This window comes from Canis lupus, chromosome 10 (genome assembly GCF_003254725.2).
Source record: "Canis lupus dingo isolate Sandy chromosome 10, ASM325472v2, whole genome shotgun sequence".
In the NCBI taxonomy this organism is placed as follows: domain Eukaryota; kingdom Metazoa; phylum Chordata; class Mammalia; order Carnivora; family Canidae; genus Canis; species Canis lupus.
The window spans coordinates 63,376,828-63,401,104 of record NC_064252.1 but is presented as its reverse complement, the minus strand read 5'-3'; the positions used below and the strand labels follow the sequence as shown (position 1 = coordinate 63,401,104).

Genomic DNA, 24,277 nt, shown 5'->3' with positions numbered 1-24,277 from the left:
TTAGAAAAGAAAACTAAAATCAAGAGATTCACTGTCAGGGAAGTGTACTCTAGAGAAAAAACTGAGAGTATGGCTGGACAAACTTTTGCTGATACCTCAGAAAAATCCAAAGTTCAGAGTACTCAGTCACACAAAAGTTCTTTGAAGAGATTAGGATGTGACTCACAGATCCCCTCAAGCAAACCAAAGAGGAGCTAGGAAACTTTAAAGACTTTGTCTCTCAGATATCTCAGCAAAATCCAAAAATAGAGATGGAATTATCTAGGAAGGATCTGTGGATGAGCCTATTATCTAATAGTGTCGATCCCTGTGGCATACATGGGAGACCCACAAAGTTCTTGAGCATTTTATATCAGCAGGAATACTGTCAGCTTGGACCAAAAGAGGCAGAGAGAGCTTGAAAAGAAACAAGGATGTGAGATTCTCACTATTCTACAGGCAGGAAACAGGCTGATAAAATCACACAGCTGCAAAAATGTATTTCTTTCATGAAAAAGAAAGAATGACTCATCCCATGCACCATAGAGGATTATTCCAGACCTTGAAACTTAATGGAGTTTCCCAGCTGGATTTCGAAATTGCTTGGAACCAGTGACTTATTCTTTTTTAACCTCCTTCCATTTTCTCCCTTTTTGAACTGGAATATGTTAAGTGTTATCCTATGCTTGTCCTACCAGTGTATTTTAGGAACAGATAACTTGTTTTTAAGTTTCACAGGTCCACAGATGGAGGGGAAATTGTGCCCTACGATGGATTATACCCTGAGTCTCACCCGTACCTGATTTAGACGATGAGAAATAGAAAACTAATACAAGATGTAAGGAAAATGGAATAAAATATACAATTAAAAATTACCTTTTTATTTAACAGACATTTAACAGACTTTCTTGCATGCTTACTTATTCAAAGCACCGAACTTAAATATAAAGTTATTTATTTATAGGTAGTAGTTGCTACTATGATTTTTAAAGATCAGTATAAATGCAAATCCAAAAATTACCATCTTTATAGAGTTTCATTTTCTTTTCAGAATAAAAATGAGGATCTCAATAATCTTTTCCCATAAAAAGATTATGCTGTAATCTCACATTTTACTAAAGTTATTCTTACCACCAATTAGCACAAAGTAATATACATATAAATTTTAGCATAGTTGAGTCTCATACGACTTTAGGGAGATAAAACGAATTTAACAATATTATCCCATTTCGTAGAAGGGAAAAGTAGATACTACTTGGTGGAGAAAAAAACTTGCCTAAGGAAACATGCAAACTAATGATTGATTTGGAGTAGAACATGTTTACTGAGTTGGGGCTTTTGCCTAGTGTATCAACTACTGTCATATATTTCTGTCATATATTTACCTTGAGTAAAATTGTGACTGATCCTCAATCTCAGGGAATGTGTGCTAATATCTTTTCCTCTAATTAGGTATTGGAACAATACAATTTTAGAGTTAAATGGTGAAAAATTAAAAGTGCTCCCTTTAACATTAGGAACAAGGGAAAGAAAAAAAAAAGGAACAAGGGAAAGTTGCTCACTTTTACCACTTCTATTCAATATAGAACTGAAAGTGCCAATCAGGGCAATCAGGAAGAAAAAGAAATAAAAGAATCCAAATAGGAAAGGAAAAAGTAATATTATCTCTGTTTTCAGATGACACAATCTTTTATGTAGAAAAACCCTAAAGATTCCCCACAAAAACCTGCTGGAACTAATAACCAAATTCAGTAGTTTTAGGATACGAAATCAACACACAAAAAATCAGCTGATTTTCAACACATGAACAATGAATAGTCTGAAAAGGAAATTAAGAAAAACAATCTCATTTATAAATAATATCATCAGAATAAATAAAATACTTATGTATGTACTTAACCCAAGAGGTAAAAGACCTGTACACTGAAAATTGCAAAATATTGCTGAAAGAAATTGAAGAAAAAAATAAATGGAAAGATATTCCATGCTTGTGGATTGAAAAGGACTTATTATTATTAAAATGTCCAAGTTGCAGAAAGCAATCTATGCATTCAATGCAATCTCTATCAAAGTCCCAATAATATTTTTTGCAGAAAGAAAAATACATGCTAAAATTCATATGTAATCTCCAGGGAACCCAAATAGCCAAAACAAACTTAAGAATGAAAAACAAAGCTGGAGGCCTCAAACTTTCTGATTTTAAAACATATTGCAAAGTTGCAGTAATCAAAACAGTTTGATACTGGCATAAAAACAGAGTAGACCAATTGAACAGAATGGAGAACTCAGAAATAAGCCCTCAGGTATACAGTGAAATAATCTTTGATGGAGGTGCCACAGATACACAATGGGGAGAGGTTAGTCTTCAAACTGTACTGGTAAAACTGGACAGCCATAGGCAAAAGAATGAAGGTGGATGCTGACCTTATATCATATACACAAATTAAGTCAAAATAGATTAAAGACCTCAACATAAGACCTGAAACTATAAAACCCCTAAAAGAAAATACAGAGGATGGCTTCATTTGGCAATGATTTTATGGACATGACATGAAAAAAAGAAAAAATAGAACTACATGAAACTAAAAAACTTCTCTGCAGCAAAAGAAACAAACAGAGTGAAAAGACAACTTTGGAATGGGAGAACATACTTGCAAACTATATATCTTATAAGGGGTTAAAATCAAGAAGATATAGAGGACTTTTACAACTCAACAACACCAAACCAACACAAATCAGAAATGGACAGAGGACTTTAGTAGGTATTCCTCTGAAGAATATACAGACAAGCTGACAAGCATATAAAAAGATACTTAATATCACTAATTATCAGAGAAATGCAAATAAAACCATAGTAAGATATTACTTCACATCCATTACAATGGCCACTATCAAAAAACCTGAAAATAAAAAAGTGTTGGGGAAGATATGGAGAAATTGGAACACTTGGGCACTGTTGGTGGGGATGTAAAATGATGCAGTTGTTATAGAAAATAGTATGGAGTTAAAATCAAAATATTAAAAATAGAATTACAGGGGCAGCCCAGGTGGCTCAGTGGTTTAGTGCTGCCTTCAGCCCAGGGTGTGATCCTGAAGACCTGGGATTGAGTCCCACATCAGGCTCCCTACATGGAGCCTGCTTCTCCCTCTGCCTGTGTCTCTGCCTCAATCTCTCTCTCTGTCTCTCTGTGTCTCTCATGAATAAATAAAATCTTTAAAAAAAATTAGAATTACTATATGACCAGCAATCCCACTCTCATGTATATCCAACAGAATTGAAAACAGGGACACAAAGTGGTACTTGCAGACCCATGTTCACTGCAGCATTATTTACAGAAGTATAACAGGTACAACAGGTACAAGTAACCTGTACAAGTAAATGTCCGTCAAATACAATGGATGAATGGATAGAAAATATGGTATATATATACAATAGAATAATAAAAAATTTTTTAGAATAATAACATTTTTTATTAAAATTAAAATATACATACAATTGCCTTTTAAAAAAAGGAAATCCAAAAAAAATTAAAATAAAAAGGACATCCTGCTATAAACTACAAGATGGATGAACCTTCAGGATGTTATGCTAAGTGAAATAAGCCAATCGCTAAAAGACAAATTTTGCATGATTTCACTTACATGAAGTATCTAAAATAGTCAAACTCTTAGAAACAGAAAGCAGAATGTGGTTGCCAGGGTCTAGGGGAAGTGGGCAAAGAGGAGTTGTTCAGTGTGTATAGAGTTTCAGTTTTTCAAAATGAAGTTTTAGAGATCTGTCATATAACAATATGTATATACTTAACATCATATACACTTAACAATGGTTAAGACAGTAAGTTTTACGTATGTACTTTTTATCACAATAAAAAAAAGCCTTACACTTACTATATTGATCTGTATCTACAAATGGCATAATTACAATTCAATCCCTAATTTGAAAATTTCAGAGAGTTCAAATGTTAATTGAAATGGATTATTTAAATTAAATTGCTAGAGCACTACTTCAGTATTATTGCACTCCTAATTATGAACTCAATATTATTGAAGTACTAATAAATATATTAAAACATTGTTAAAAAAAGTAGTTCCTTCTGAAGAATGATCATCAAAAAAATGATTCATTTTATGATGTAGAGAATACTGTTTCAAGCTAACGAAAACCAATGCATTTTTTAAAGAGATCTTATTTATTTATTCATGAGAGACAAAGAGAGAGAGAGAAAGACAGAGAGAGAGACATATAGGCAGAGGGAGAAGCAGGGTCCCCACTAGGAGCACAATGTGGGACTCGATCCCTGGACCCCAGGATCATGCCCTGAGCCGAAGGCAGACACTCAACCACTGAGCCACCCAGGCATCCCCCAATGCATTTTTCCCCAATGCATTTTTATAGCAATTAACAACATGTGGTTAATTATTATGTGTAGGATTTTCTATATAATATGATTCATTTTTTATAAGAGCGAAATTTGTTGGTTTGAGAAGTACAGTACTTTTGATGTTTTATTGTAAGTTAGACTTTAATAAACTTTGGAATTGTATATGAAAAACAAAGAGTTTTCTAAATAGGTTTTAAAGTTGATTCAAAAATATCTTTTAGGGAATAATCTTCATAGATTTGACATCTACATAAATAAAGTCTGTTCCACATTTAAAACATGTATTTGAAGCATCGTCTTTATGTAAATCACTATACTTGGCATTGTGAGAAATATAAAAATGAATCGATTCAATCCCTGGACTCAAGGTTCCTGTGTTACCAAGGTAATTTAAACCATTTTTGATTCGTTAAACTGTGTTTCAATGAATTATTTAACTTCGCAACTCTCCTTGATTATTCCCTCATCAAGTAGTCTAAGGCTTTCTTCTCATATCAAGGTGGTTCTCAAATGTGGGTCAAAGTCGAATAACCTGAGGATCTTTTGGAATACATACATATGAGGACCACATCGTCAGATTTCTGACTCCGTCTGCGGTGGGATTTGGACATTTGTGTTTTTAAAAATGTCCAGGTGACTGGAACTAGGGGTAGGACTAGGAATGACTGAAAAAGGGCAGAAGGTGTCTTTTTAGGGTAATGGAAATATTCTAAAATTAGATTGTGATGATTGCCCAGCTCTATAAATTTACTAGAAATTACTAAATTCTGCAATTTAAATGGTGAATTTTATCATATGTAAATTATACCTTGATAAAGTAGATAAGAAAAAAAGCTATGGGATATGGTCAGGTTGTTACTCAAGGAGTGTATAGTCTCTTTAGATGTGTCTATTGGTAAGAAAAAGACTGAAAAGGAATGAACATAATTCAACATAAGAAATTGGAAAAGAACAAAAGCAACAAAAATAGAAGTAAGTAATAAAGATCAAAATAGAAACTTGATGGAAATAAACTCTTCAAGTCCCAAACTGCTTTTTTAAAAAGAATAACTTAATGAACAAACCTTGAGCAAATCTAACAAACAAAAAATGGAAAAAAACAATATAATAACACAAAAAATAAAATAGAAGTACAACCACAAATACAGGAGATATTAAAAATATTAGAATAGCGCTTGCAACTTCATAACAATACATTAAGAAACTAGATGAAGTAGAAGAATTTCTAGGACAATATAAATTTGCCAAACTATATGGAAGGTAAAAAATAGATCGATATCCTTAAAATATTTTTAAGTTAGGAAAAATTTTCCTCCCCCAGTAGTTCCAGACCCAGATAATATTGTGAGAAAATTTTCTCAAATGTTCAAGGTACAGGTAACTTCTATGTCATTTAAACTGTTTTGGAGAGTAGAAAAAGATTAAAATCTGTCAAATTCCTTCTATGTGTTTAATATAAGGTTTATACCAATATCAGACAAAAATTATACAAAAGAAACAATGAAAACATTCTAGCCTAATCTCATTCATAACTACAGGAATTTAGAACCTAAATTAAACATTACCAAACTAAATATAGTGGTATAGGAAAAAACAACACATCATGATCAAATAGAATTTAGAAATGGAAGAATGGTTCAACATCAGAAAATACACTACTTTATAGCATTAATATAGTGAAGGTCATTTATTCATTTTGAGAGAGAAGGCAATACTAACACTTGATAAAATTTTAGTAACCTAGGAATAGAAATACTTAATTTGATAAACAGTATTATCAAGAAGTCAATAGCAAACTTCATATGAAATCTTAAAGCACTAGAGATATAATGTCACTGGAATTAGAAACAAGACAAAAAGCTTATCATCATTAATATTGTTCAACAATGATCTGAAAACTCTAACCAATGTAGTAAGACACACAAACTTGTTTCATTCTCTTTCTCTGTGGATAGACGCATACACACACGCACACACACACACACACACACAAACACAACACACACGGAGATAAAACATAAGGAGAGAAATACTAGAAAATATTAAGCAAAATGTCATGCTTATTTATCTAAAAAAAAGATACAAAATGACTTAGAAAAAACTATTAAACAAGAAATTTTAGTAAGGAGGACAGGTATAAGATCAAAATACAAATTACTAACAGCTTTTGTAGACACCAGCAGTAACTTATTAGAAAGAATCAAAAAGGACCCCATTTGTTTTACCAACAAAACTACCAACTACAGTGGAATAAATGTATCCAAAAATACACACGATGTGAAGAAAACTATAAAACTTTCTAGAAATTATTAAAGGGCCCAGGAAAAGAAAAAAAGAACATGCTATTATTCTAAATGGTAAGATGAGATATAAAGATCACCTCAAATTTAAAAACTCTAACAGAAAAAAAAATAAAAACTCTAACAGGATTTTTTTAAAGATTTTATTTATTTATTCATGAGAGACGCACAGAGAGAGGCAGAGACACAGGCAGAGGGAGAAACAGGCTCCACACAGGGAGCCCGACACGGGACTCGATCCCGGGGCTCCAGGATCACTCCCTGAGCCGGAGGCAGGCACCAAACCACTGAGCCACCCAGGGATCCCCTCTAACAGGATTTTTTAATGGAAATTTGCAATGTAATTCCAAGTTTATTTGAATGAGTAGATTAGCAATGATTGCAAAGCAAATTCTAAGAATAAAAATAATGAGAAGGAACTCCTTTAACAAAGCTTATGATAAAGCAAAAGTAATTAAAATAGTATAATATTGGCACAGAAATAGATCAATTGAGGGATCCCTGGGTGGCACAGCGGTTTGGCGTCTGCCTTTGGCCCAGGGCGTGATCCTGGAGACCCGGGGTCGAATCCCACGTTGGGCTCCCGGTGCATGGAGCCTGCTTCTCCCTCTGCCTGTGTCTCTGCCTCTCTCTCTCTCTCTCTCTCTCTCTCTCTCTCTGTGTGACTATCATAATAAATTTAAAAAAAAAAAAAAGAAATAGATCAATTGAATAAAATAATATTCAGATCCATATGAATTTTAAATTTAGTATATGAAAAAGTATGTCGGGTAGCCCGGGTGGCTCAGCGGTTTAGCGCTGCCTTCAGCCCAGGGCGTGATCCTGGAGACCCAGGATCAAGTCCCACGTCAGGCTCCCTGCATGGAGCCTGCTTCTCCCTCTGCCTGCGTCTCTGCCTCTCTCTCTCTCTCTCTGTGTCTTTCATGAATAAATAAATAAAATCTTTAATAAAAAAAAAGAAAAAGAATGTCATTTCAACCATTGTGTAAAGAATGGGCTAATCAAAAGTTTGAGATCAACTGGATGGCCATTTAATAGAAAAAATTACAATTCTCTTCATACCACACATTTGAAAAACTAAAATCCAAAGGGATTAAATAGTGAAATGAAAAAAAAGTAGAACTATAAAATTTCTAGAATAAAATATAGGAAATATTTAATAAAATTGAGAAAGATCTCCCTAAGTAAGGTACAAATCTCAGAAGCCACACACACACACACACACACACACACACACACAAAGGTGGAGTGATGATTGCATAAAAACATAAACTTTCTGTAAAAATAATGAAGAAAGTATTCCTATTCCTAGTATAAGAAAACTCCTACAAATAAATAAAAGGCAACACCCAATAAGAAAAGGGCAAAAAATATGAACAAGTAGTCTTCAAAAACCCCAAATGCTAACACCTAATAGGTATATGAAAAGATGTTCAGCTTTGCTGGCAATTAGGAAAATGCAAATTGAAAAGGTGATCCTATTTTTGTCCATCAAATTACAAAAAGTTAAACATATGGATGAAGTCCAGGATTGTCTAGGATATGGAGAAAGAAAACTCATACTTCTGGGGCAGGCTGAATTGTGACAGCCTATTTGGAGTGACAAATAATTGTCAAATAATAAATATCATCACAATGTGCCAAAAACTATCAAAAGCAAATATATATGTATATTTGAAAGATTTATTTATTTGAGAAAGAGAGAGTGAGAGAGCAGTGGGGAGGGGCGAGAGAGTCCTAAACAAACTCCATGCCGAGTGCAAGCCTAACACAGGACTTGATCTTATGACCCTGAGATCACAACCTGAGCTGAAACCAAGAGTCTGTCACTTAACTGACTGTGCCACCCAGGCAACCCTCAAAATTAAAAATATTTTTAATTTGAAGCTTTAGATTTGTACTCTATAGAAATACTTGTACAAGTGTGCAAGATTGTATATATAAGGCATATTATTTGTAATAGCTCAAACTATTAGAGCTCAATGTCAACAATAGGAGAATGGCTAAATGGATGCTGAAGTAGTTATAAAATGGAAACTCCTCAGTCATTTAAAAATCAGAAGGTAGTCTGAATGAATTATGAATTATTAAGTGAAAAACTTATCCAACAATATGTAAGGTAGGGCTTCATTTTGTGAAAACATATTAAGTATAAGCCTGAATATTCTCAAAAAAAGTCTGGATAGATACCAAAAGTTTGACTGTGTTTACTGCTTCAGGATGGGTGTGGAAAGAGGTAGGGCTGTATTGTAAGTGATTGGCGATTTTTACTTTTTACATTATAAATTATTTTTATATATGTATGTGACCTATAAATAATTCCATATTCATTGAGATACTGTGCAACAAAAATAATAGAAATAAAATGGATGTATACAAAAGAATATGAGAAGAGGGTCAAGTGTACAAAAATATATTTCACAGAAATTACAATTTACAGCTAGATAGAATGGAAATAAACTAGAACTCCCCTAAAACCTAAACAAGAAGGTATTTGAACCCAAACCCATTTTTTATGCTTTTGTATGAATTGCAAGCCCACTGCAAAATTTAGGGACTTAACTGATACCTGATCCACACATATTTCTAGAACAACAACAAAAAATAGTGGAGTATTGAAAGATTCATGCATTCTGTTTTGGATCTGGGCCCACCCACACAAGTGAAAAACACCACAGACATCGATCCTTGCCTCTGGAGTTCGTCTAGATCATCATCTACCTTTTCATTCCAGAAAAGCTATTCTTCACTCTGAGCTTAGTTGGAGGAGGAAAAGAACAAGAAGAAGGGGAAGAAAGAAGAAAAGAAGGAGGAAGAGATGAGGAGGAAGAGGTGGTAGAAGAAGAGATTTGCCCCATAATACAAATACAGTTCTAAAGCTGAATGATCATCCCAACGCACACGGCTGTAAGGCTACAGATCTAGCCGAAAACTGCAAGTATATTTGGTCTCAATTTGGACTCCAAGTCAACACTAAGTAAGGTGGCTTTTGCTTTCATTTTGATGCTGGCAGGCTGAGTCCAGGGACCTGGAGGGGTCCTGCAGGACGACCCAAGAGGGCCCCTGGCTTCACACAAGATGGAAATGAAAGGTGAAGCAGCAGGAGATGAAAGCAGAGTTTATTGAAGATACAGACAGAACAGATAACAGACGGAGTGAGTATCTGGGAGACTCAGAAAGGAAAGGAGGGAGTCTCCTCTATATTCTGGGCCTGGGGTTTTTACTGGGCACAGTGGTCTGGTGCACGCATCCTCTCAGGTTTCCAGGAACCAGTTAGAACAAAGATGAGAGCCTAGGTGTCATTCCTTGGAGCCAGGGGGTCTTGGAGATAGATGTCTAACTTCTGGTGGTATGGAATTGGCATGTGATGGCCTCCTCTGTCATTCTCACTGGGTCCTTTCTCAGATGTTATTTATCCGAGAGAACCATTAACTCCTTGTCTCTTACAATGCACCTGTAAGGTGGGGTGGGGGTGCAGATCCTAGCAAGGATAGAAGCAGGAAAAAAAGCAAAAAGCAGATTTTTATGGAATCTTTCATTTTGCCAGTTTCAATTTCAGTAGTTTCTTTAAAAGAGGATATACATTTTTTATAACTAGATAGAGCCAAACAAAAGCCCAAATTGACTAGACAGTCATAAAATTTCATATAATGACAGGATTATCTAAAGTAATCAGAGATTTGGCATTGCTTTCAGTTCAATGAGTTTTTCTTAAAATTGAGCAGCTTGGCTAGAGAAGATTTATTAATTCAGAGTCTGTTGTCCTAGGGCAATCAAAGAAACTTATAGCAATGACTAATGTTCATCAAAATTTATGAATCCCTTTTGTAATTGTGACTTTATAAGACTGAATAGTCTTATAGTATTTCAAAATCTGATTTCACTGAGCCAAAGGCAATTCCTCAATGTGAAATAAGTGAGGACTTCAGGTAACATCTGCAAAATCCACACAATTTGAGTCTCAATACCTGTACCTCCTTGAAAAAATACATGATATATTTGTTTTTCCTTTCCCAGACTTCAGTTCCATTTCCTCACTTTCCAGCCACATCAGTAAGAAAATACAATCCTTTGAGCCATGATGGAGAGTCTCAAGTTATATTATACAGGCATTTATTCCCAAAGACCAGGAGCCAAGACAACTTCAGTTAAAAAAAAAAAAACAAAAAACACATCAATGTAATTTCCTTTATTTAGCTACTCAACTGCTTTAAAATAAACAAATGTTGTGGGGCACCTGGGTGGCTCAGTCAGTTGAGTGTCAAGTGTCGGCCTCTTGATTTTGGCTCAGGTCATGATCTCAGGTGGTAAGGTTGAGCTCTGCATAGGGCTCTGTGCTGAACATGGAGTCTACTTGTTCCTCTCCCTCTAACCCTCTTCCTCCATGTGTGCTCTCTCTCTAAAATAAATAAATAAAATCTTTTTTTTTAATTAAAAGAAATATTTCTTCAAGTTCTTTCAAAGATCCCATATGTTGGTGGCAATGAAAGGCATTGAAACAAAGAAAATTCACATGCTCCATCACATGGGAAAATGTCTCACACTTAACAAGTTAAAAGCACACACACACACACACACACACAAAAGGCACAAATATCCAGAGACTGAAACAAAAGAAAGAATAAACAGATGGACCTTCTTTTCCTTTGTCTTACAGGCGTTGTATCTGTGCCAAATAAGCCCCTCTATATCTGGGGAACATGTAGAACAAAGATCAAGTAAAAGGAGATAGGAAGAAAACATAGTACTTCAAGAGAATGTCTTATAAAGTAATAGGTTTCATACTTGCCAATGGCTGATGATCTCTGCAGGCAAATACAAAAGAGGATTTCTAAAATATTTGATCTGCAGTGGCCCAAAACATATGCTTAAGTAGTCAAGTTTCCAAGATGACTACTTTAAAAGCTCATACTCCTTTTGGGTGAGATTGTTTTTAAAACAGCATCATTATCTTATCTTTTCCTGATAAATCTAATTCTTTAATATCCTTTAAAATAGCTGATAAAAGGGAAAAAGAGCCCTAGTAATAATTACAATTCGTTTTTAAAAAATTTTTATTTTGAAATAATTATAGATACCAAGGAAGTTGCAAATGTGGTTTAAGAATCCCATGTGCCCTTCATGGTGCCCTCTTACATGGCTATGGTATAAACCGAAACCAGGAAACTGACCTTGGTACATCACTACTGATGTACCAATCACAGGTGGTCGGTTACTCAGTTTCTGCCATTTTTGCGACCTGTATTCATTTGTGTGGGGAGGGGGGAAGGTGTAGTTTTATACAATATAATCTCATGTATATTGATTGCACCACTGCATCAAATTCGGCAAAAAAAAAAAAAAAAATTCAGCAAAACAATTTCCTGGTGTAATTACTTTCTTTTAATCTCCCCCACCTCATCCCCTCTGTGTGTCATCTAGTTACCATTAACCTCTTTTCAGTCTCTATAGTTCTATTATTTAAAAGACATAATATAAATAGAATCTTACTGCATTTAGCCTCTTGAGATTGAATTTTTTTCACTCAGCATAATGCTCTTGACGTCCATTTGGGCTGTTTTCCTCTACCAATAGTTTATTCCTTTCTATTGCTGAGTAATATTCCATTGCATATCATACAGTTTGTTCAACCATTCACCCACAAAAAGAGCATTTGGGCTGTTTTCAGTCCTTTGCTAGTCAGAATAAAGCTTCAGTGAACACCCACGTACAGGTTTTATGTGAACATGAGTTTTCTTTTTTTTGAGATACACATCCAAGAGTGTGATTGCTGAATTTATGTTTACTTTTGTAAGAAAATGCCAAACTGTTTTCCAGAGTGGCTGTACCATTTTAAATCTCCACCTGCAATATATGATAGATCTAGTTTTTCTATGTCCTGACCGGTGGTATAATCACTTGTGGCTCAGTTGGTTGAGTGTCCGACTCTTGATCTCAGCTCAGGTCTTGATCTCAGGATTGTGAGTTCAAGCCCTGCATTGGGCGCTGCACTGGGCATGGAGACTACTTTAAAAAAAAAGAAAAAAAAAGAAAAAGAAGACACCTGGGTGGCTCAGTCAGTTAAGCATCTACCTTTAGCTCAGGTCATGATCTCAGGGTCCTGGGATTGGGCCCCACTCAACAGGGAGGTCTTGCTTCTTCCTCTTCTTCCCCTCCCTTTACTCATGCTCTCTCTCTCTTAAATAAATAAATGAAATCCTTAAAAAATGTATATATATATATATACACACATATATACACACACATATATATACACACACACATATATATATACACACATACTTAGAAAAAATCTGGAAGTATATATTAAAAATAATAGTTCTTTCTAGATAATGATTTAAACATTCCACAATGAGTATTTCCACAATGAGTATTTCCACAATGAGTATTCCACAATGAGTATTTCTTATAATTCTTATAATTTTTTTCAAAAGTTTCTTTTAATAGTTTTCTTTCGAAAGTTTTTGTTTAAAATGTGAAAGCCAATTATCACTCATCTTTTGTGTTTTCTGTTGTTGTTTTTTTAAAGATTTTATTTATTTGTTTTAGAGAGAGAGAGCACATGGGGAGGGGCAGAGGAAGAAGGAGAGAGAATCTCAAGCAGACTCCCTGCCAAGAGCCTGACAGGGAGCTCGATCTCAGGACCCAGAGATCATGACCTAAGCCAAAACCAAGAGTCAGACACTCAAGTGACTGGGCCATCAAGGCATCCCATGGTTTTTTAAATATTTATTTATTTATTTGAGAGAAAAGACAGAGACAGAGAGAGTGAGAGAGAGTGAAAGCAAGCTTGAACTCGAACTTGAACCCCAGCATGGGACTCGATCTCATGACCCTGAGATCATGACCTGAGCTAAAACCAAGAGGCAGATGTTCAACCTACTGTGCCAACCAAGCATTCCTGTTTTCCTGTTTTGGTTTTTTGTTTTTTAACTATGCTAAATATGGGGCTCAAACTCAGGACCCCAAGATTAAGAGTCACATGCTCTACTGACTAACCAGCCAGACACCCCCCAGCTACCACTTATTGAGCTGTAATATGTGGTAGGTGCTTTATAGACATTATCTAATTGAATTTTGAAATGACGTTATGAGATAGGTGCTGTTATTCTTTACAAAACAAGAAGTTGAAATCCAGAAATGTTAAAAAAAAAAACTTTTAAAATGTCATGGCCAGGGAGGTGGGTGGGGGATGGGCTAGATAGGTGATGGGTATTAAGGAAGGCACTTATTATGATGAGCACTGGGTGTTGTATGCAAGTCATGAATCATTGAATTCTACTCCAGAAACTAATACTCCACCGTATGTTAACTGACTAGAATTTAAATTAAAAGAATTTTTAAATGCCATGGCCAGAAAGTGGTACCAAAATGTAAACTCCATGAGACTGAGGATGTTGTCTGTTTTGTCCACTATTATATCCCTAGGATCTAGAACTCACTAAATATTTTTAAATGAATAATAGGCAGAGCCAGGCTTTGTACCCAAATATGTCTTACTCCAAATCCTCTATCCAAACTCTTGCTCTAAACCAACATTCCAAAGAAGACCTTCTGCAGTTTATGACCTTGATAAATGTGTTCCTTCACTCTTAATTTATTTCACATTTAGAATAGGAATAAATGATTTTAAAAAATGAAAAATGTATGCAGAGTATGAGAATGCTCTAGGAAATATGAAGTCACATGATAGGTAAATGTGTTGCCCTGGTCAATAAATAAATTAGTTTATAGATAAGCTCAACAAACTTCGTAACATTTATATTTTATTTAACATGGTGTTTGTAGCCATTGCTAGGAAAATTTGGATATTTGACCCTAGGATGAGTTCAATTCTGAATTTATTATACTATTATTTCTATGGAAAAACTCAGCTTATCTCATAGAATTCTGACTTCTAGTGGCTTCTCTAGAAGTATAGCACCATTGGAAGATGAGTATTTTTGATAGTGCTATTCAAAATCATAATTAATTCCTTAATAGTTACATAGCCTTTTAAATTGGCATGAAATATTATTCTAGGAAGAAACCTGATATTCAAACTAGAATTTTGTGATAGATGTAGCAATGTCAACCTGAATTAAAATAAAGCTTCAACTTATGACAAACATTTCTAGTTCCTGATTAAATTTTACTAATAGAAACATAATATCGTAATTACTAGACCTCAGCCAAAAGACCAAGAAGCATGAATTAGGCACAGTTATTAAATTTATGAAAGGCCCACTTCCTTTCTTTTTTTTTTTTTTTTAAGATTTTAGTTATTTATTCATGAGAGACACTCAGAGAGAGGCCGAGACACAGGCAGAAGGAGAAGCAGGCTCCCTGCAGGGAGCCTGATGCAGGACTTGATCCCAGGACCCCAGGATCATGACCTGAGCCAAAGGCAGACGCTCAACCACTGAGCCCCCCAGGTACCCCTGGCCCAGTTTCTCATAAAGCAATGTTAGATCCCAAACTTCCCATCGTTGCTATTACCCCACTCCGTGTTGCTGACTAGGGTAAGGCATGAAGAGAGGGATTGAAGATGATCTTACTACAGACATGCCTTCTATCATCATTTTGACTTAATGTTTTTTGGGAGTTCAGGCCAGTGTAAAGAGAGAGATGAAACAAACCTAAGAGATGAAACAAACCTAAAAGAGAGCAATAGTGGAAGAAACAAAACCATCACTATTTGAAAACAACTGATTATGTATCTAACAAAATGCACAAGGAATCTGTCAAAATTTTTAGATCTAATAGAATAATAAATGGCCAGACAAAACATAAAATATAGAAAAGCCATTTAGATTCTTGAATAACAATAATTACAAACTAGAAAAGACTAATTTTAAAAAGGATCCAATTTATAACAGTAATAAAATATAGATAAAGAGAAATAGAGTTAATAAGAAGGGTTTATTAAAATAATAAAACATCGGGCAGTAACATCTAGAAAGAAAAAATACTGTAAAGATGTGATTCTTAATGTTACTTTCGAATCTAGTGCAATCTCAAAATAAAAATGGACTTCTCCTTAGCATTTAAATTTAAAGAATGTTATAATATTCAGTTAGAAAAGTGGTGGGGATAACAAAAATATTCTAAAAACGAGAAAGGAAATGAGCAAACAAAAGAGAAATATAAGTCAGTGAAACAGAAGAGAAGTCTCAGAAATAAACCCAGTTGTATATAAGGATTAAGAAATGACCAAGTGCAATATAAAACAATAGAGATGATTCTTAAATACATATTTTTGGAAATCATTCATTAGAAATTTGAATTAAATTATTTTAGATCAAATATTTTGGAATCCCCCCCCCAAAAAAAATATATACCAGAAGTCTTAAGTAACTAAGTAGGGTACTTTAGGTACTTATTTTTTTTAACTATGTACCTTTAAATTCATAATTAAGTAAATAAACAAGAGTGAACGTTGATCAGATCTCAAGAGATACGATAATTTTCCTTGACTTTGAGGCAATAAAAGAAACTACAGGGGGAAGGATCATGCTTTCCTACATAACGTTAAAAAGATCTATTCAACTTAAAAATAGGAAAACGAGATAGAAATTAGAGAAATCCGTTAATTTTTTGATTACTGGAACTTGCATGGCCTGTTGTATCCTCTGCACTTCGCACAGTGCCGGGCACATAGTAAATGCTCAATAGATATTTGTGAACGAATGTTGCAATAATTAACTAAGCAGACTTTGATTAATTATATAAGACAAGGAAGTGACCCTAGAGTCCAATTAGCCAGCTGCAACTAGGAATGGTGAGCGCAAATTAATTTCTTTGGCCCAGATGCATAAGAACCATGAACAGGAGGCCGCCTAATCAGCTGTGGAATGGACAAGAGGTGGGAACAACAGGTGGGCTGTGGTGCGCTATCAGGCCAAATCATGTCACACTAGAAGCATTAGCTGTTGGAGGGTGATAGCGGCCAACACGCCACACGGGTCTGGGGCAATCAGCAAATGAATGGCTTGACTCAATCAAGAAATCTTGTTCAACTTGGGAGGCCGAGGGACCAGGGTGCTGAATGACAGGACTTATAAACAGCAGACTGAGCTGTTAAACAAAGGGTGTGATTGTGTTTGGAGAGAAGAAAGAGAGGACCACATACTTCTTGTCAGTCTTTTTCTAGGATGATTATTCAATGGAGTGAAACATCCTTAAGCACTTAGGCTTGATGGTTGCTGCCTTTTCCATCTGAGACAGTCGGGGGAATTTTAACATCAGTATATGATTGTTCCCAATGTACAGTAAAAGAAATATTCGTTCAAAACCATTCAGCAGTAGGGGAGCCTGTGCAGCAAGGTGTTCTGCTTTATTTCCAGTCTATTTTGTGCTAATGGCTCACAGCATTCAGGTTATTTTTGCTGGATCAGTAAATGAATTGAGCATCATTTGGATAAGGCTAAAAACTGATCAGCGTGGTTTTGTCAAGATCTTGCTTTCTCTTTGGTCATTGGAAACATAGAGAACCAGTCTAATGTTTGCTAATGTGATGAATCTATGTGTTCCCATCTTTTTAGCCCTGTTTTCCCAGGGTGCTGAAAATAAACACATTGACAGAAATTAGGGGCACACAACCGTCCATCTTCACGGCATGTCTGGATCCAGTGTTTCTCTGCTCTGATGATACCCCCATAGGCCTATCCAGAACAATTGCTCATCTGTCACCCAGACTGGAGGATAGTCAGCTCTTCAAAAGGAGTTGAAATTTTTTTTGCAATTATTACTTGACCAGCAGATAGGTAACTTGATGGAATGGATCCAATAAGTTGGCAAGCCATTCATTTCCTAGCTATCCATATAGCAACTTCCTCAGTACAATGAGGAAAGGAGAGCAGATTTTTCAAAAACTATTTGTGAAATAGCTGGTAATGACAGGACCAGTGTTTGGCACATGTAAAATAGATATTTCTACATAGTGGTAGGATGAGAGAAACTGTTATGTCAAATATTTTTAACTTCCATGATAAAATTGGAATAATATCAAAAGTGATTATAATCTGAGGCAGTAGAATTCAATTTTCCTTGCATTATGGAGATTTCTCTGAGCAGACCCAGGTTAAACGATTGCTCTGAGGTTTGATGACACACTGATTCCTAGTGCCAACAATGACTTCAGCCTGATGGCAACCTTTACAAATTGCTTCCTGTAAATTCTTTGTGAGAATAACAAGCAATTTATTTTGCTTGAGAGTGACTTTTAGCGAAGGGCCTCCACCCAACAATCTGGATTTAATAAAACAAAATACACTTTGGTATTACAAACATCTTTTTTTTGAGATATAAGTTCCCCACATAAGTTTTTGTAAGAGGAAAGCATTTTCATTTTATAGTCCATGAAAGCCAGATGGATCCTTATGCATAGCCAGCCAACTATTATTTAGTTTATCTGGTCGGTTGGGGGGGAAGAGTGGCAGGGGACAGAAGGCCACTGAAGAATTACATGGGTGTGTGTTCGTGTAAGATATTCAAGTTAATGTTTACAAAAGTCTCTAAAGTCACAACGAGAACAATGCTTGGTCATTCCACCATTTGTTCATTTGCTTATTTAGCACATGGTATTTACTGAGCAAAAGGAGCTCTTGTAGGCTCTGCAGGGTACCATAGTTGAACAAAATAGACAATACTCTTGCTCTCATGAAACTTATATTCTAGTGAGGAAAGAGAAAATAAGCCAAAAATTACCCAAAGAAAACGAGTTTTTAAAGAGAACTCCATGTTTTTAATGGACAAGGTACAGGAATTATTTATTTACAGAAGAGTAGGTATTAGGAGAACGTGTCTTTGTGACTGGTAGTAGATAAAATCATATTAGTAAATATTTAAGCTAGGATTGCTCAGACACTGTGTATATAGTTTATGACCTTGTTCCTGAACTCATAGAGTTTACAATGCCAACCTGCAAGGTGTTCCTGCACATCATGTAGACAAAGAAGAAAGGAAGAACCATCAGATTTTTTGGTATACCATCTGAATCAGAACTACCTTGCCTTCACAGTCACAGTCAGTATGAAGTAGGTTTAGAATTCTTGGGCCTTTTGGGACTTAAATAAAAATAGGAATATTTTGACACTCTGTGTCTTCTCCTATTTGGTAAAAAACAAAACAAAACAAAACACCCACAACGGTATCATTGGCACAACAGAGAAACTCTGTGTGTGTGTGGGGGGGGGGGGGGGGGGGGAGGGCGTGCATGTGTGTGAGAAAGAATGTCCAATCCACTTTGCTCATTTTACTGAACTATGATTAAAGGCTTCAAAAAAAAAGTTTTTATTTAAATGGCAGATAGTGAACACACAGTGTTGCATTATTTTCAGTGTACACCATAGTGATTCAACAATTCAATACATGACCCACGATAAAGGTTTGACTGGGTTTTTTTGTTTGTTTTTTTAACAAACATAAAAAGAAGGACCTTGGCCCTTATGAGGTAAAGACCTTAAGAACTCTTTAGAACACCACCTCTGGAATCTCTGCTCTGTCTTCTATTCCCACTAACTCTTTCTTCAACTTTCCTCTTTTCAATGTTCTCTACCAGCTGCAATCATAAATCAAAGTCTACGATCATCTCCAGATACATCGGCCTCAGATCTCGTGAAATCAAAATCACTTCATGCTTCTGCTATCCTCCAGTCCATCAGAACTACAACACTCACCTCCTCAATCTGGTTACTGAAGAAGTAATGTTCTTAAGGACCTTTCTCATGTCCCTGACCATCGTTGCTTATGGTTCAAAATTGTGCCTCTGAGCTTTTCATCTCTAAGAACATGCATTCACCTAGCAAACATGTGGCTCACATGGGACAACTGGGGCCTACAAAGAAATTGAAGGTTCATGGTCCCACTTTTATAAAGCTTATGGTTGAGGAGAGGGCCAGCTACACAGATAGCTCTAAAACAAGGCGGAAACGGGTAAGCACCATAAAAGAGAGACAAATCAAGTGCCATGTTTGCTTAGGAAGCTTCTGGTGAGGAGCCTCAGGATAGCAGCCTGTAGCAAGACTTTAAAGGACAGGTAGGATTGCACCAGAACGGGGATGAGCAAGCAGATGTGAGTTTATCTTTTTATTTTATACTTTGTTCTCTTCTGAGTATGCTATGCAGTCCTTCTCATTTTTATTTATATTCTTCAAATGAGCCTTTCCTAATAAAAAAATCTTTTTAAATCTCATAAACCTCTTTTTAATTTTCTTCCATTAATATTACTTTAAATCTTTAATAAGCTCGCTTTTAATTGGGTATTTAATCAACTTTACAGTGAAAGTTAAATAGGAATATCTAAGTAACAATAGCAATATAAACTTTCTTCAAAAAAATCTCAAATTTTGTGTTCTCATAAACCCTAAGACTTTTCCCATCCTACTGCTTGCATAAAAAATAATTGTGCATAATTTTTAGGAACCAGTATTTATCATTCTGAATTGTACATTTTTTTCTCATCTGCTATTGTTTTCTACGGTCCTTAACCCATTTTTTATGTTTCTCATATTTATCATTTCTACCAGCAATATAATGTTTTATTATATCAATGTATCACATTTGATTTGCTGTGTTCTTATTTCCCTATAGATGTGGGGGAAGGTGGGGAAGGAGGCTTTTTCTCATTTTTAGATGTACTAGTGAGTATTTCCACACACCCTGTATGCCTTTTCTTTCCTCTCAATTATCTCCTCAGTATAGGATACATTTTCTAAAGTTAAACAGGGTAATATATAATGTATGGCTAAGGGTGTGAGTGCTGGCAGTCTGGCTATGCTTGAATCTTGGCTCTACCACTTACTGTCTGAGAACTTGAGCAAATTACTTAACCTCTCTGAGACAGAGTGTCCTCATCTAAAAAATAGGAGTAATAGTAGTACTCATGTCACATGATTAATGTGAGAATTTTACGAGTTAAATATACATATAAACCCTTAGGACTATGCTTCACACATCATAAATATTCAATAATGGTAGGATTTTTTTCTAAGATTTTTTTTTTTTAGATTTTATTTATTTATTCATGAGAGACAGACAGAGAGAGAGAGGCAGAGACACAGGCAGAGGGAGAAGCAGGCTCTATGCAGGGAGCCTGACATGGGACTCGATCCCAGATCTCCAGGATCAGGCCCTGGGCTGAAGGCGGCGCTAAACTGCTGAGCCTCCCAGGCTGCCCTAAAGATTTTATTTTTACGTCATCTCTATACCCAATGTGAAGCTTGAACCCACAACCCTGAGATCAAGAGTCACATGCTCTACTGACTATGCCAGTCAGGTGCCCCTTGATAATGGTAGGTAGTTATTAATTATATACATTTCCCGGCATACTGTTCATCGCATTCTAAAATTCAGTAAATGCCAATTTCCTTGTTTTCATCCATCCAAATTACTACAATTTGGACAAAGTACTTGATCATTTCTATTAATCATGGAATTACAAGCTCAGGGTTGGGAAGAATTTTAAAGATTTAGTCTCTGGCTCATGTCAGATATGTTCAAGATGCTTTCCAGAAAAAGAACATTAGCTTACAGAAGCATCAGAGGCCTCCAAACTTTCATCTTTGTGTATTGTTATTTTTATTTTATTGGTATAAAAATTCTACCTATGTTTATCACATTTGTATTTTTCCATTGTAAAAGATGGAGCCCTTGGGTTCAAGTAAAACACTTCAGACTTTTACAAGAAGGAAAGGTAGGGGGACAGCTGGGTGCTTGTTTCCTCCTTCTGTCTCTGGCATCTGCTCTTCTCTGTTCATTAGTTTCATTTTTCAACCTGGCTTCCCCCTGCCCAGTAAGAAACCTGGCCCCTGGGAGCAACCAGGCTTCCTTTGACAGTGACCACATGTCTTTATCAACTCCACATGCCCAGGAAAGGAGTCTTATTGGCCTGGCTTGGGTCAGTTATTCACTTCAAAACCCATCAACTGTGGCTAGGGAGTTGGCCACTGTAACCAGTGATCCCTGTCAGAGTCATTTATCTGAAGTGGAAGGAAAAGCATTAACCTAAAGGCAGGATGCTAAACAGAAGGGTTCTGGCCAACTTACCAAATGATAAGTTCTATACTCAAGTGATGAGAGGGGCTTGGTATGTTTCATATCTGGTTACTGTTCTTGTGTAAACCTCTTATGTGAAATGTTCATATCTTTGACCATTTGTCATCAAAATATATTTTTCCCTTATACATTTATGTCATAATGAAGCACCTGGGTGGCTCAATCAGATAAGCTCCAACTCTTGATTTTGGCTCAGTCATGACCTCAGGGTTGTGAGATTGAGCCCCATGTTGGGTTCCATGCTGGGCGTGGAGCCTGCTTAAGATTCTCTCTCCCTCTGCCCCTCCTCCTCAAAACAACAAACAAACAAACAAACAAACAAATTTATGTCAGTTCCCTAAAGATTTTGGGAATGCAACTGTGCAACTACTAAAAAAATTTAGAATAGCATCAAGATTATTGAAGAACTACCATGTTTAAGGAGTTGCTCTTGGTGTTATGAAAGGTTTAGAGAGCTGCATTACTGCAGAGAATTTAGTTTCTAATGGGGTTGAATATATAAATAAAAAATGAAATAAGAAAGGCTGTACACTAGTTGCTCCTCAACTATGGAGACTATGTTCTTAAGAACTCTAAGGCAGAAGGCCTGTGGTTCAAGAACTTAAATCCCTATGGTAGAAATCATTTTGGGGGAAATGCTACTTGGAATAAACCTCTGAATGCCATTTAGTTCTCTTGTACTAAAATAAATAGGACTTTTATACACCTTACCTTCATAATCATGACTACTACATGGATATTCAACCCTTTATCATTTCATACTCAGTGGCAAGATATCTTTCAGGACCTTCTTTCCTATAGTTTCATTAAGATATTTGTAAATCATTCTGTAGGACTGTTAAAAAATACCCCTAGTGAGGGGTTGGTCCTCCTCTGAATGTTTGAGGTCTTATTTTATGACTTGGTGGTTTCTTCAGACACACTAGTATCTTTTCTATATTCCTTGCACACCAAGGGCTTCCTAACAAGTATCTATGGCTTTGCTTAAGGGCTTCTTCTGGCTGCAGAAGCAGATTTGGTCAGGGACAGGCTAGAAGTGCTGGAGATGCAACACCTTCAGGAGCAAAAGGAATCAATAGAAAAATTCACCGTTCTCACCTCTTGGGTGGGATGCCTCGAGGTGGGGCTTTACAGTGTGCCAGAGGTCTCTAGAGGGACTGGGTCCTAGCTGACTACAGCAGTTATGTGTTTATTAACTTTGCATTGACCTCCTAGGATGGCATCTAAACAAGCAGCTTGCCTTAAAATCCGTGTTTCAGGTTGTGCTTTTGGGGAGGAAGTTTGACTCCCAGCTTCTAGTCTCTGCCTCCTAAATATCTAGGTCCTCTCTATTTTCAACTTCCATTTCTCTCTTTCCCTAGTTACCCAGGGAAGGAGGGAGCTGCAATTTACCTATCCCAGGACTGAAATTCTACAGTTGCTGATAAAATATACATCTGTGTATATTAAATAAGAATTATGTCTAAGAGAATGTCACGGTTAGGGAGTTTAAAATGGTGGGTCAAAAAGGAAGTAGAAATATAACCTGAGCAATCACAGAAGGCTTCACAGAGAGGTCTAGTCCTATCACCCATTTTACAGATGGGGAAACTGAGATCCATATGGTGAAATGACTGACTCAGAGTCCTACAGCTTATAATTGGTGACCAACCCCTACTCCTCACCCCTCAGTCCCTTCTGTGCTCCACCCCATGCTGCCCACTCACCATTTGTTCAGAGGCAGTCTTGCCTCCTCCTTTGTCTTTTGTTGGCCTTGAAGTTTGCCATGGGGACAAAGCCTGGAAAAGGATGAGAACAAATAGCACATTCTCCTAAGCACTCTCCACAGTGCACAATATCAGCTGTCCCGGGAGGGTTTTGATATGGGTTGAAAATATTGTTTTGTCTTAAATCTTGGAAAAAATTCTAGTTGCATGGAATTTTTTTCTCCAGAATTAATCATGGGTAACATACTCTTTATCCTTGTTCTTTGATGAAGCAGAAAACAAAATAGCCATTGTAGGCACCCTTTGTTTACACCCAGGGACTAATGACGTTGTACACCCCTCCCACCGAGCAGCCCTCGGGTACTGGTCTCTCTGAAGAGTGCTGAACGCCCAGGCTGCTGACTAAGCCTGTCCCAACCCCAACTTTTGCCAAGGAGACAATTCCTCTGACTGTTTGTTCTTGAGCTTGGTCATATCAAATATTCTCAACAAGTTCTTCCAATTTCTGTTTTTAAAATAAAAATCAAAAGACCAGCACATTCCTTTTATGTTTGTGCAAATGAAGCAGAGGCAAGAAGCTGGTGAAACTCTAGCAAAAGCCTTTTGATATGTAACTTGAGCGATTGCCTACTGAAGTCCTAAAGTACAAATTAAACTATATTTATTATATATTATAAATATATTTGTTTCTGATTTCAAGATTGTATTTTGGGTCCTGCTATACGCTGTGGAATCAATATTCTAAGAATGAGTCTGTCTTTGTTAACCTCCAGTAATAGTGACTCAGGCATAATTGGGGATTCACTAAAATATAACTTTCTCTTCCCACACCATGCTTTGTTTCAAAGGGGGGGCATCATTCGTGCACTTAGTG

At 36.2% G+C, this 24,277-nt stretch overlaps 1 long non-coding RNA gene across 2 annotated transcripts in view; it reads right to left on the bottom strand.

The window, feature by feature from the left end:
• Positions 1-24,277, bottom strand: part of LOC112673375 (uncharacterized) — a 114,933-nt gene that overhangs the window by 22,689 nt on the left and 67,967 nt on the right. For both annotated transcript variants that reach the window (XR_004819219.2, XR_004819220.2), the window contains exons 4-5: positions 23,404-23,475; positions 18,231-18,315 (exon numbers count right to left, since the gene is read on the bottom strand). This is a non-coding gene — a long non-coding RNA (uncharacterized LOC112673375). The remainder of the gene's footprint in view (positions 1-18,230; positions 18,316-23,403; positions 23,476-24,277) is intronic.